The sequence below is a fragment of the Podarcis bocagei genome, assembly GCF_964188305.1.
Source record: "Podarcis bocagei genome assembly, chromosome: 6".
Lineage (NCBI taxonomy): Eukaryota > Metazoa > Chordata > Lepidosauria > Squamata > Lacertidae > Podarcis > Podarcis bocagei.
Genome location: NC_138130.1, coordinates 45,971,390 through 45,985,210, shown reverse-complemented (window position 1 = coordinate 45,985,210; position 13,821 = coordinate 45,971,390). Strand labels below are relative to the sequence as shown.

General features: G+C 39.5%; 1 long non-coding RNA gene across 8 annotated transcripts in view; it reads right to left on the bottom strand.

The window, feature by feature from the left end:
• LOC308589031 overlaps positions 1-13,821 on the bottom strand; it is a 55,425-nt gene that overhangs the window by 41,420 nt on the left and 184 nt on the right. For 5 of the 8 annotated variants that reach the window (XR_014009029.1, XR_014009033.1, XR_014009034.1 and 2 more), the window contains exon 2: positions 10,751-10,812. This is a non-coding gene — a long non-coding RNA (uncharacterized lncRNA). Of the gene's footprint in view, positions 1-10,551; positions 10,654-10,750; positions 10,813-13,821 lie in introns of all 8 variants that reach the window. The other 3 variants (XR_014009030.1, XR_014009031.1, XR_014009032.1) reach the window with 1 other exon arrangement.

The following is a 13,821-nucleotide window of genomic DNA, read 5'->3' as shown; positions in this document are numbered from 1 at the left end:
GCTTCAATCCAAGCCTCTACTCCCCACCCCCCTGCTTGGTGGGAATGAGCCACTTGATTATGAACAAGGTCAGATAGAAGAGAAGAAAAGAAGCCATAACCCATTTTTAGCAAACATTAACTGTCAGCATTTTTAAGTACAAAAAAGTTGCATCTGCTTGGTTCAATAATTTATTGATAGAACAAGTGTTGCTAGAAAAGCAACTCCATCTTTAAATAACTGTCATAATAGGTAGTATCTTCCCAGGGTGCTGTTTCTTGCTGTTTCTGAGCTTTTATTATAACTATGGCATTTTAGTATTGTTAAAATTCTTCAAAAGGATAAATGGGTACATGTGTGTGTTCAAAAGCAAGCACAATAAAAGCTTTATCAGGCAGCTATAAACAGCCCTTTCCAGTACCAAACACATACCATGTTTCCTTCCCATGCCCATTATGAAGAATGGGTGCAAATTTGAATTTTGTATAGCTTGCTTTACAAATCATACAAACAATGGGGCACAATAAACATTTACCGTATTCACTTTAAATAATATTGGACTGAACAGATTTCTAGTAAAGAAAATGTATTTTAACGAAATATGTATCAGAAGACTCTTATTTTCATTTATGTAGTACAGATGCAACTGTAAGGAGTTAAGGACTACAACTGGAGGCTAGAGTCTTCAAATGTATAAGCATTTAGACATTATATATATTTATATAATATATACTAAAGGGGGGAAATGTTGTCCCCATCTCCAAAAAGGTACACGGCAGGGGAGAGGACGCAGCAACTACCGACCAGTCAGCTTAACATCAATACCGAGAAAGTTCCTAGAACAAATATTAAACAGCAGGTTTGTGAGCACTTAGAAAAGGTTGCTGTGATTACTGAGAGCCAACATGGGTTTCTAAAAAACAAGTCATGTCAGACTAATATTATTATTATTTTTAAAATAGAATTTGCAAGCTTGGTGGACCAGGGAAATGCTGAGGGTGTACTATATCTTGATTTCAGAAAGGCTTCTGACTAAGTCCTCCATGATATTCTTGTGGAGAAGCTGGTAAAATGTGGGCTAGATGATGTTACTGTGAGATGGATTTGTAGTTGGTGGACTGACCGAGAGTGACCAGATGGTGACCAGAGAGTGCTCACCATAGGTTCCTCATCATCTTTGAAAAAAGGGATAAGTGGAGTGCTACAGGGTCCTGTCCTGGGCACTGTGTTGCTCAACTTCTTTATAAATGACTTGGATGAAAGAATTGAGGGGATGCTTATCAAGGGAAGTACGGTAATAGTACCAACCTAGTATGCCTTGGTCACACCCCACCTGGAGTACTGTGCCCAGTTTGGGGCACATTTCAAGAAGGATATTGACAAACTGGAACATGTGCAGAAGAAAGCAACCAAAATGATAAAAGGGTCTTGAAACCAAGCTTTATGAGGAATGGTTGAGGGATCTGGGTATTTTTAGCTTGAAACAGAGGAGACTGAGAGGAGATATGACAGTCATCTTAAAATATCGGAAGGGCTGTCACATGGGAGCTGGAGCAAGCTTGTTTTCTGCTGCTCCAGAGGGTAGGACCCAAACCAATAGATCCAAATTACAAGAAAGGAGATCCAACTAAACCTTAGGAAGAACTTTCTGAACTTCATTGGAGGATTTTAAACAGAGGTTGGATGACCATCTGTCAAGAAGTATTTAGCTGTGATTTCTACATTGCAGGGGGCTGGACAAGATGACCCTTGGGATCCTTTCAACTACACAATTCTTTGATTCTATAAGCAGAGGTGTAAGAACATTCTTGGCTTTATTCTGGAGTGTGCAGAGCAGCTACATCATCCAGTGACATTAGTGGGAAAGAAGTTATCCAGTGTTTATTAAAGGCACTTCTGTAAGCTATCCCAATTTAGGCTGACAGCTAATTTCAATGGACTCATGCTTAATGGGCGTTATATATGTTGTGATGCATACATAAATCCAACGCAACAAGTCATACACTGTGCTTTGCGTTCTCTCTCTCTCTCTCTCTCTCTCTCTCTCTCTCTCTCTCTCACACACACACACACACACACACACACCAATCTATACCTATATGCTATTACCTCAAAATGATGTGAAGGCTACAAAGCTTGCATGTATAAAGCTTGTTTGAGGTAGAATAATAACCTAGAGCCATTACTTGCTGGTGGTACTTCACAAACTCTGACTTTGACCTTCAAGAGCTAGAAAATACTTTCTGTCATTGCTGGGTCTGAGACATTAAATATTCATTAATTTTCTTTCGCCAAGGTGACAAGTCTGATATTGCAGGTTGTCTGCTGTGGTAACCAAGTTCGCAAGTTATCAAACATGGAGCCACCTCAAGTAGTAATTATCTTGTCAGAGATGGTTGTGTCTCTATATAGAATACTCATTATCATAGTTATTTCAGTATACGTTGCCTTTCATCTTTGGTTACATTTCTCCAAAATCATATACTTCCCAACACGAGCAAATCATATGTACCTGACCAAACATCTCCCAAGCAAAAGGATCACTAGTGCCTTGTTTCTGGGACACAATGGCCCTGTAAAGCCACTTAGCACAAGAAAAAACTTGAACTGCATAAGTGGGATGAAAAGCAAGGGAATAAGGAAACACCTATTCTGAGAGCCCAGAGGTGACCCGTGACCCATAGGCATAGCCCTTCAGGAAATGTGAACATTTACCCCTTTATATCTTTATTTATATATACAGTTCACTAAAATACATTTTTGTATACATAAGACTGTTGTCTTGCTGCAATTTGCTTAGCTGAAGGGCAACCACCTCCAGTGCAAGGAACAGCCAGCAGACAAGCAAACAGTGCAGGTAGCAGGTGGCCCAGCTGAGCTGTTTAATAGAAGATGGGAGGTACTGTGAAGAGGCAAATCATGACAATCTTCAGAAAGCCTGTGTTAAGTGTGTGCAATACATTAGGCACACATTCAGCACACAACAAAAAAATACAGTAAAATGCAAATGCACACAGGCAGAGAGGGACAATTATGTGGCGACTATATGCTACTTCCAGTTGCTGTGAACAACTGCAGGAGAGGTGTCCCCCCCCCGCCACATCCTGCCTGTGGGCTTCCCAAAGGCATCTGTTTGACCACTGTGGAAAACAGAATGCTGAACCTAAATTAGACATTTGGTCTGCTCCAGCAGGACTCTTCTTATCCCACTGATTTTTGTGGAAGTTGTTGCTAGTCAAATGTCATTAGGGTCATGACTGTAAGATGTTTTCGTATGCAGTGTTAGCTAAGTCTGTGAACTTGCCCCAACGTAAGATATTTCATATCTATGACATTTTAATTCCACTGAGTCATTAAGATAAGGAAAAAGGGGCACATTTAGCCCTGTCCTATGATATGCTGAGCCCTCCGCATGTGGTGTGCCTTTGAGACCAGCACCTTAACAGGGATTAACAACTCTAGCATGCCATATTTCACAGCCAGCCAAGACAGCTTCATTTGTGTTAATGCCCCAAAGCAATTTTGCCACCGTGAACAACTGAATTACAAAACAAAACAAATTTACCGGAAAATACAGCTCTACCAGACATTTAGTGCACTGACCTATTACAGTAAAATAAGTGCTGGGGAAAGCTTCCCCTATTTAATAATTTCTGTGTGTCAGGTTGTGTGTTAAAAAACAAAGATTTGGGGTGGAGGATGGAGGATGGGGTAACACTACCAGCAAAGAACATAGTGAATTCATAGTGGGGAGCAATGTTGACACTAGGTGCACAGCTGTTTTCAAAAAGCCAAAATTATAACATACAGCTGTTGATGATGGGAGAGGGGAGGGGAGGAGCAGGGAACTGAATCCTCACAAACACCTAATCACTGGATTTCAGCTAATTGGGAGACAGGGGGCATTAAGCACAGCAGCCCTGCCTCATTGGATTGGGGAAACCACACAGACAGCACTTGAGCAATTTCCAATTCTCATCCACCCACGGATACACATGCAGAAGTCTATGGCCACACAAATATAGCTGCTAGGTAGTTCAGTACAAGTGGATTTGCAGAATCTTATTTTTGTTCAATTAGGCTTACTGAAACCAATCTTCCAATAATACCCTTCTGAAAGCTGATGCAAGGCTGGACCTTCATTTCATTTTGTGCCCCTTTCAACATTAAAAGGAAGATGACATGAGCTTTCACTAGCACATACCTCCACATGTGGCGAGAATGCCCCAAAATCCAACTCTTCTGGACAGCAGTCATACAAGAAATAAGCAAAATAACTAAACAGATAGTAGAAGTCACCCCAGAACTGACATTACTGAACATCTTCCAAGATCACAATGCCTAGTCACACTACAAAGAGCTCATAAGTCACCTACTCTCGGCAGCCAGACACTAGAGTGTCCTGTCAGGAATAAACAAGGAAGACTGGTATCAAGTAGTATGGGAAAGAGCCTTGCTAGAAAAGCTAACCAAAAGACAAACTGACACAGGGGCAAATAGAAGAGAATGCCTACACATCGGTATGGCTCCCCTTTATCACACATGCAGCCCACCAAGACAAAAACAAAAACCCACCGACAACATAGGATTCAATATGGCTAACTTAAACCAACAACCCCCCCACAGGCACAAACAAATCCCACTGCAGCCAACCAAAGACAATAAACCACACCCTAGGCCACCCCAACCTCTCTCACCACCAAGGAAACATAACAAGCAAATAGAAAGAGAACCTACCCAAGTGGCACAAAACCCCCACACATACACAAAGTAAAAGAACATAAGCTTTACCACTCCACCACCCCTCTCTCCTGTCTCCCCCCCTTTTCTTCCCAACCCTATACTGCATATAACAGCAATGTCTCACAACAAATGTAACTGATCTGTAGAAAACACAACCTGAAGAAAGAGACAATGCATGTGCTTTTGTAAACGAGAAAAATATTTAATAAAAATTATTATTATTAATAATAATAATAATAGTAATAAATATCATGGTTTAAATCCTCTGGTCCACTCCTCTAAGCACAATTAATTAATTGAACACCTACTTAAACCTCAAAAAACTGAATTTTAGCTTTCCTCCCCTCCTGAGTATGCCCTTGGGCAAGTGACAACACACAGAAAGACGATCTAATTCCACTACAGAGCCTGGACATCTTGCTTTGAACTCTGAGTGGGAAGATGACAACGTCCCATCAATGAAAGCTAAGCAGACCAAGCTGTCTAAAAGAAATGAAGCTGCAGCCACCTTCATGCTAACCAAACTGACAGCCCAGTTAGACAAACTCCACAAGGATATTCACCAGGATCTCACTACAGAATGGAAGGCAGCCATTATCCAGACGGAAAGAAGACTGGATCAAACTGATACTCAACTGCCAGCAGTAGTGAAACTGCAGATGAAGCCTTTGACATCTCAGCCAAATATGCTGTAAAAATCAAAAAGCTCACCTCTTACACAAGAGATAGCCAAGTCCCAATGTGAAGAAGCGGACAATAATCTGTGCTGCTTGAGCCTCAAAGTACACAATATGACTGAATCCCTGGAAGCAGATTTACTAACCTTTATAATTTCATGATTTGATCTTGTACTATCAAGTATGAATCCTACTAAAACCAATATTAAAGTGGCACACAGGAGCAGCCAACACTTGCAATCAAACAACATAGTGGCCTGGTGACAAAAGAGGCCATTTTGAAAGAGCTACAAGAAGTTGACAGTTTGGAATGGGAGAGAAATCGCATAATAATTTCACATTATTTGTGCCCTGCAACTTTAAAGTGGATAAAAGCATTCAAAATATATACTGAGCAGCTTTCAAAGGCAAGGGCTAAATACAGATGAGGGTATCCCTTCCAACATTGTTATAATTGACGGTATACAGCATAGAGCCTTCATGCATGCAGAGGTTCTCAACACCATGCATCTACTAGGCTTGCATGAAACTGACAAAGTGGGAAATGCAGATGATTCATCAGAAGATGAAGCTGATTTATGATGGCAGGAAAAGCGAGGATCCTCTAAAGCATTGAAAAAACACTGTTTCCAGAGAACAGAAATGCACCACATTGCTGGAGCCAGCAGAAACCACACGGGAGAGATCCAATACAAGACCTGATCTTGCAAAGAGCTTTAAAATCAGCCTAGTTTATATTGACAGCTCCCTATACTTTTGTAAAACTGGAAATTACTCTATGAGTGATCAATATGCAGCCTTGGAATTAGATGCTACTTGGAGACGGTCTATTCATTCATTATGGTTGGTTTACTGATACCCCTCCATTTGTTGGTTGCCAGTAAGAATGGCCCAAGGGGGAGAGAAGAACCCTACTCCCTCCACCATTTGTGGTGCAACCTGGTTTTGCTGTTTCACTGTTAAGTGTTCAAATGTTTGTTAAAGTAAGTTAGTTGATTAACCGCATTACTATGCTTATTATCCAGTTTCAAATCCTCTCTCCCAAGGTCTGCCTTTCAAGGAGCAGAATGACAGGAGGACCTCGCATTAGCATGATGTCACTCGTTAACAGATCCTACCATATGGAATCCTGAAGGACACATTTAAAAGGGCACTTCAATGTACTGGTATATGGCATGGGCAACCCTGTCAAGCACCATAGAATGGTGTCTTTGCTCCAAAAAGAAGAAAAACTGGTTTTATATGTTTGCAAAGATGCGTAGTAAAAAAATCCATTGATAAGGTTCTGTGTTTACGAGGCTATGATGTACAGCTCTGCAGGATCTTCCAAAGCAAGGGGGTTGTAATCTTTATTTCACACTTGTTGAACTTTGCTCCCCAAGATGCCAAAGGGGAGCTTAACTCAACAACCCTAACTATATCTTCTGTTTACTGCCCAGTGAAAGGCAAGTCCCCTTCCTAAAAAGCACATTTCAAACACTGATGTCTTTTCAGGGAGGTGTAGTACAATTAGGTGTTGATTTTAGTGGAATTCAAACCCCTATAATACTGTACTTGGCAGCCGTTCATTGATTTCATACAACAAAAGAGCAATGTTCAGAACCCACCTTTGATACAAGGGAATCTACTAAATTAATCTCAGGAATGAAATGTTGACAAATGGCACTGTGGTTACTTTGCACTTTTTTCATGTTTACTGTTGCTTGTTTATTGTTACCATAAAAATGGAAAATCACTAAAAAATTTTTTTTAAAAAACCCTAATATTTTTATTCCAGATAGACCTCTCCAAGTGTTTGGGTGATCTTCTGGGACGCTGCCCTGGGTGCCATACACTTTAGAAACCACAGTATTGATTACAATGAAAATAAACTTTTTTGAACTCACTTCCAACAAAGAAGTGAAGAAAATGCTTAACTTTTAGATACTTGTTAAAAAAAAAGACTGCAAATTATATTGCAAACAGCACTTAAAGAGGTGTACAAATTGCAACAGCAGGAACAACAAACATCGTTGTGACTGCTCCTGCATACTCTACATAGGTTGCTTTGAAATGTGCACAACCATCTTAATGGCTAAGATGGGCCCCAACACCATAGATAATTCTATGGAGCTGCCTAAAACATGTTTAGCATTTTTCTGTAAGCAGGTGGCTTTACTCTCCCCTGCTCATTTCTAGTTCTTAAAATTCTTGACACCTAAAATGCAGTTGATGGCTCCATGCTGAGGGAAAAAATATATCCAATATTTGCATAGGATTGGCCTCTCTCTTTCACCAGCGAGGATCCATTCATCTCTGGGAGGTAAAAAGCATTTAAATATACTGTTGACTACAGGTGCTACTTAAAATTCTTTCCCCATATCGCTTTGCTGCAGGTCATCTGAGTAAATGTTTGAGAAGAGCTGTATTATTTTCCTATGTTACCATTACATAGTGTATATCATCTTGTGTATGTAATAAGGGAGGGAGGAGGAGATCTGTGTAATGGTAAATGCACTAACAACTCTTGCTGGCTTATTTAACTTTAAAATGTTGCCCTGGTCTCCAGCTTTTGTAAGTGGAATAAGAAAGAAAAATAGAAATAGAAACTTAGCAAAGCTCTGCCTTTAGAAGATGAATTCATGTCTGTTCTCTTTTTTCTTTTATGCATTTTGAAGAACATTTACCAAGAAACTGAGTCCTACTGAGTTCAACATGACTTAATGTTTGGTGAATTTGTTAGGTATTATTATAGGCTAAGGCTGCAATGTTTAGCATACACACTTACCTGGGAATAAGTCCCCTTAAACTCCATGGTATTTACTTCTGAATAGACACACATAGGGTGGCACTGCAAGCCTACCAACTCTCCCTTGTCATGCTCCTGTGATTATCTTCTAATCACTACATCTGGATGCCAGGAAAGCATTACCTGCTAAACATCTACATGTAAGGTGAAAGCACAGCTTTGCAAGGAAGTGAAGAAGATAGAAGCCTCCTTGCATTCTGCTGTGGCCTAGTCCACTTTCAGATGGAAATTTGCAAAGCAACTAACATATGACAAATATGAACCATCATTTTACAATGCAGATAAGCTTAGGGTACATACTTTTAGCACACAGACATACCCTGCTTTCAGTAGAATAAAAATTGGTAGCTAGCAGCAAGAACAGCAGATTAGCCCTTGGCCATTTTCTGTTTAAAAAGGTAAAGAGACCCCTTACTGTTAAGTCCAGTCACGGACGACTCTGGGGTTGCGGCGCTCAAGCATTATGTGTTGTTCTTAAGTGTACAATATATGCTAAGCATTTTTTTTAAAAAAATATATGTGTGCTTTTAGCCCACGCATCACCTTAAGCTGAAGCCAATTTGCTATTCCTTCTGGTTTTTGCAGGGCTCAGAAAAGGATGCTGCAATATCAAAGTGCTGATTGAGCTGCTGGAAGGCGGGTACTCACAGCAGCACCGATTGCACTTCGGCCTTTGTGCCATCCTCCCCTTCAGTGCTGAATTTTAGCTGGTGTTTATATTACGTGTGCTGCTCTCTCCAAAATGGAAGTTGTTCATCATGTCGCTTTCCTTAAAGCTATTCACATTTGTTACTTTTGCAGCCATTAAGAGCCCAGACACAATAGAGATAATTTTCAGCATTAAAGAACAGCTGTGTAATTACTCTGAACTTGCCCCCACTCACTGAATGGGTTCTTTAGTTGAGTTCATGTGTGTGTGTGTGCATATAACAGAGTGGCCAAATGGTAGAAATCAATAACTCATTACACAGCAAGGTTTGGATAAATGTACAGTGAATTCTTGAAAGAAATGGAATCGGAGGTGAGGAATTCCACTTTTTCTTAACCATTTCTGCTCTTCAAAAACAAAACAAAACAAAAAAACCATACCAGGCTGGAATCAAGTTGAAGAAATTTTTAGTTTAGTTTTAAGCTGTTAAGTTAGATTAGATCCTTTGTATTGTTTTATACTATGTTTTGTGGATTTGGGGTTCTTTGGATTTTTTGGTTGATACTATGGAAATTTGCAAATCTTTGCAATATATTTTTAATACTTCATTTTGTAGGTTGCAAGCCACTTTGGACACTATTCTGTGGGAAAGTAGCAGACAAGTAAATAGATGGTAATGAGAAATTAGGAAGGTACTTGATAACAGTACCACCAGTTCCCGGCTCAATACCAGAGATGGCTCAAGAGATTTTGCTGGAGGAGGCAGGAAATCCCAAAAGTGCCCACCATAGTAAAATAGAATAATAAACCAATTCTAGAGAGAGGTATACGGTAGCTAGGTTTGTCTGTTATGGCAGACATACATATATAAAAAGAGTCCTGCAGCATCTTAAAGACTATAGATACAATCCTACACAAAAATGTGCCTGGAGGTAAGTCCCACTGATCTCAAAGGGGCTTACTTCTGAACAGATACAGCACAACCCCATGTGAAACATTCATAATATCATAAGTCTTCAGATTTATGAAGTGCTATCCTCAGCTGGAAAACATATAACACATACATTCAAGTACAAAGAAAGCAAGAGAGCCCAAAGGCCATAAAATACAATAACTATGTTCTAAAAACTGCAACCCAAGGCTGACTGCCTCAACTTCCCTATCAACAGCGGCCCACACTCAGACCTCTGGCATCCAAATTAAAGGCTCACCTAGTTCCAAAGGCAATACTACCTTCCAACCTTTCCACTTATCCACAATGTGTTATACTCAGAGCAGCCACAACACAATCAAGGCATTTCCCAGATATCAAGTTTGTAGGCTGGCTACATTCCTTTAAGGTGTCAATCATTTTTTTAAAAAAACCATTCACGCTTTTATAGAACTTTTAGAGCATTCAAAAAGACTCACGTACTTTATCTCACAAATCCTTAGAAACATTCCTGTAACATAAGACAATCTCATTGGTGAGACCAAGAGATTGGCTAGTCCAAGGTCACCTCCTGTGTGTTGCATATTTCAGCATAGCTATCTGGCTGACTTCTGCCAAGGAACCACTACTAATTGTTCTTTGGTGGTTGCTGTTGTAGTTTAATTAATGTGGATTTTACTTTGTCAATGTTTTCCAGTTCTTTCTCTCCTGTTTTCTGCTTTGGTCGTTCTCTGGATGAAAACGTAGCACATAACATTATACAAAAGTTCCGCCGGCTAAATACCTGTCTGTTGAGTAGCTATTAGAAGCACACGTGTCCTTCCAGAAAAAAAGCTGCCAACTCTAGCTGCAAGTGCTATTTACACAATAATGGATCTAGATGACTCTGGCAAAAAGAACCAACCCAAAAGGTGATCAGCTCTGAGTGAATGTATCTGATCCATGTCAAAGTCATAAACTGGAGGATAAGCAGGAAATCATACCTGGCCTTGAACATTGGTAGCTTATTCTGTGTTCCAGCTTTCCTTGAAATTTGATTCCCCTCCTGAAATTAAAAAGCAGAATTCACATTTTCAGTGTAATTATGGCTTTCCTCTTCCAAGGAGCCCACATACAGCTTCCCTGCCATGGCATCTACCTGAAAGGCTAGTGCCAGTGACAGAAGAACAGTCTGGCAATTCCAGATATAATTTTCTTCTAATTAATCCAACTTGTATGCTACCTCTTCTGGTAAGAGGCCTGAAACATCCTTGGTTGCTGTGTTTTAGAGCTAATAGAGATATTACACTGCAAAGACACACAGCTAAAGTATTATTTTCTGGTGTCTAACATCACTTAAAAGTCAGTATTATTTAAAGTATTGATATGTCATTTTTGCCTTTGAAAACAACAGTTCTTATTAGTACAGAAACCTTTTAGAACAATCTAGCTCCATGAAACTCAGAAGATAATCACAACAGCAAATAAAACATTGCTTAGACCAGGGATAGAGAACCTATGGCCCTCCAGATGTTGTTTAATTCCAATTCCTATCAGTCCCCGCAAGCATAACCAATAGAAAGAGGTGAGAGTTGTTGCTAGCATTTGAAGGACCACAGGTTTTCCATCCCTGACTTCGAGAGTGAAATAATATTTTCAGTATTTGTCTCTTTCAAGAACAAAGTTCTCAAAAGTCTAACAAATACTTTGGTCAGCTTTTCAGCACCTTAATATAATCTGAGCATTTGCATATATGATTTATCAAACAAATATTTTATTGATTAAATCTTCTTCTGGTGTTATATATAAGACTGTAATGCTTTACGTCTGTCTCAAACAGGAGGTATGAAGTTAATCATATTTGCATTTATTCCGGCGACAGTATATTCTGGAACCAAACTTGTGCAAGATTAAATGCTGTACTTTCCCAGCATTTCCAAAAGAAATTTAGTCATGAAACACTATCTACCAAGTCGTCAGGTAGTGTACAAAAGATAAGTCTCTAACACTGATGAAACATTCCTTTAAAAATGTAATTCAACAGACGTTTCATGTAGCTTAATCTCAAATGTATTTTTTACATCAAATGGCTCCTGCTGGTACTCATTCCAAACAATAAATCCAGTTGGAAGACACAAGACCTACCCACTTTGGAAGAATGGCAGATGAAGCTGATTGACTGTATGGGACTGGCTGAAATGACTGGCAGAATCCGTGACCAGGGAGAAGAGTCGGCAGAAGAAGACGGGAAAAAATTTAAGGACTATTTACAAAAATATTGTAAAATTAAGGAATGCTGAATGATATTGGATTGAAATTAAGTGGTTTCAAGCTGTAATTATGATAAAATGACTTTCTTTTTGTAAACAAGAATTCAAAGCTATAACAATTTAAGATGTTGAGATAAGGATTTGCTGTATAAACAATTCAAACTGGGTATACAAGAAGGGGAGGTATGAGGAGGTTGGGGAAATAAGTTATGAGAAAATAAGTTGTGAAATTTATGTGTTTTTAATATTTTTATGTTTGTTTTTTCTTTTTGTTTGTAAAAAATTGGAAACTTTAATAAATATCTTTAAAAAAAACAAACAAACAAACAATAAATCCAGAAGTGATTTTAGTTAAAAATAAACCTTCCTATCATGGGGAGGAGGGGGGAGACTTTGTAACCAATTGTGCAACCTTTTTTGCAAAATGGAACTCAATCAGATTTATTAGGAGCTAGCTTGGAAAAATGGACCGGCAGAGACATGTGCAGATGTTCCTGGGTGGAGAGACCCTGTCTTCAGCTTGTTCCTTCTTCCAAACAGTACTTAACTATAGGGTGCCAAGGATGACATTTACCTGGCAGTAAAGCCCACTGAATTCAGCAGGACTTACTTTTGAGTAGACATGAATAGGATTGCATTGTTGGTCCCTAACTGCAATTAGCAAAGCTCCCAAATCATAGCCTATGACTTTTCAGGATAAGTGGGCATCAGATAGCAGCCTAAGGGAGGATGGAGTTTTCAGGTCCCACAAACAGATAACAAGCCTGCTTCTTGACCCCTTTAACAATGCAGGTGCCTAGCTTATTTTAATGTGACAGTGCAACTAATTTTCCACTCTCTAGTAGAAATAGCTTACTTAGCTAATTGTTTTTACTATTGAAATCATAAATGCAAACATATATCACATATTCCCACACTGGCAAAATCAAATACCTCTCTGTTTTACATTGCTAAAGGATCTGAAAGTATATATGAAAACACACACATACAGAGAAAGTTGTATCTCAACTTAAAGCAGAATATGGCCTCAATCATTAAATAACTTACACAGTTTTGTCTCCAAAGTGGGCATGAAATATAGGAGGTTTCTAAAGAATGTCTTTGGTTATTGTGTTTGATAGCCTCACGAATCTCCCAAACCGAGAGATAAGCCAAATTCCACCATTGATTCTTGACCATGGCTTTTCTATTACAATAATACTAATATGTACACTAATAATTCTTCATGTGCCTAACCTTATGTAACCTAAATACCCCACTCCACCCCAAAAAAACAAAAACAAGAGGGAGGCATCAGCATACTATGGGGACCTCTGAGGTTTGTACAAATATATAAAAAATGGAGGGGAGGGGCAGAGGAGTGGGAAAACCCAGTTCTAAACAGCCAAATGAGGACTGAACATGCTCAGCGACCACCGTCATGGAGAGCAGGAAAAACCAGAGTGGAAGGTGGCGTGTTGGATGCCCTGGAAAAGGCCGTGGGCAGGAACACTGAAGAGGCAACTTCATGCAGCAACATTTTGTTGCAGACCCCACTCGTTCCTTCCAAAAACCAAGTCTGGTCCTCCCTCATGAACAAAACAAGAGAAGAAGCCTAACAGAAGAAATAGCCTTGAATGGAAACTAGACATCAGCTAATTCGGTCAGACATACAGGCACTATAGAAGGGAAAGGCATCTTCCATTACATGTGGCTGAATAAAAACCATTAATGCCAGCAAGCACAGGCTCCGCAACTTTTAGCTCTAAATAGCCCAGAATTAAGAACTCCTGTTAACATTTAGTTTGGAACATTTTAGAAATTCA